Below are 1,187 nucleotides of genomic sequence, written 5' to 3'. Positions count from 1 at the left end.
GCCCAACAATAACTATATCTTATGCTTCTTTATATTTACTCCCTTCCCCAGTGTAGGGCCCTCCATGGAGCACCTGCTCACACAATGTTTGACGTTAGTGGCCGTGGTAGTGAAGGAGGTGAGACAGTACTTGACAATCTTACAGAATTCTTTCTTAGCCTTTCAGTGGATCATTATGGTACCGTATGGTGAATGCATCGAGCAGTGTTATCCATCCCTGTGTTATAGCTATTACACATATAAATAAAACAATTTAAATTCATAGGGCCAGTAACTGATGGAGTCAGGGATAAAACCCAGACTCCTAATCCAATGTTCTTTCTTCTGCACTGTACCTTTGACACAGAACTCTAGCATACTATAGAGAAAGTTCTCTTACATGTGATGAACTGTATACTCTTCAACAATTAGCTATAGAAAGAAGTTCAGAGAGTCTCACCTTTATAGTTTTTCCTCTTCCCTTTCTTTTTTTTCTTCTATCCCTCAAATGTTTGAGTGATTGATCGATTGATTTTTCTCTTCCCTTTCTATATGACGCTTGACTACTTTACTCTCATTTCTCTTATTCTCTCAGTCAGAGGTCCCCATTTGATGCTCCCAGGCCATTCTCCCTAGAGGCCTAATGGCGCCCCTGGTAATGTGAGTGGTTTCTTTCCTCCTGTTCGTGGTCCTACTCCTGGGAATAACTCCTGTCATCCTCAGAGCTTCACTACCACCCTGTTTTTCACATGGGATAGTTCTAAATGCTCTGTTTGTGAATATCTAAACTTAGTGACTGGGGAGAGAAACTGGCATAAGGCTTTCTATTGGGAGTTTTCTAGATGGAATAATCTCAGTTGGAAATGAAGCAAAAGTCATGCAGACACATTGAGATTTCAGATAGCAGCTATGCTTTCGGCTCAGGTAATTAATAAATCAAAAATAACTTTGTACTAGTCTGCATATCCAACCAAAAAGGTGTTCTGATTTATTAGCTTGTTGAAGTAATTGATAAGGTAATTGAGCCAATAATAATTAGACTCCCACTTGCTTCTCTGTCTAAATCTTAGAAGAACAAAAAGAGGATGAGGGGCCGGCCGAGTGGCGTGATGGTTAAGAACTGGCTTGGGATGCCGGAGGGCCCCGGTTCGGATCCCACATATGAGGGCCAGTGACACTGCCCTCTACAGCTAAGATGCTGAACAACA

At 41.5% G+C, this 1,187-nt stretch overlaps 1 protein-coding gene across 2 annotated transcripts in view; it reads left to right on the top strand.

The window, feature by feature from the left end:
* CPN1 (carboxypeptidase N subunit 1) overlaps positions 1-1,187 on the top strand; it is a 29,443-nt gene that overhangs the window by 13,457 nt on the left and 14,799 nt on the right. The gene's annotated exons all lie outside the window — the stretch shown is intronic.

This window comes from Hipposideros armiger, unplaced genomic scaffold (genome assembly GCF_001890085.2).
Source record: "Hipposideros armiger isolate ML-2016 unplaced genomic scaffold, ASM189008v1 scaffold_28, whole genome shotgun sequence".
NCBI lineage: Eukaryota > Metazoa > Chordata > Mammalia > Chiroptera > Hipposideridae > Hipposideros > Hipposideros armiger.
This window is presented reverse-complemented; position numbering and strand designations above follow the sequence as displayed.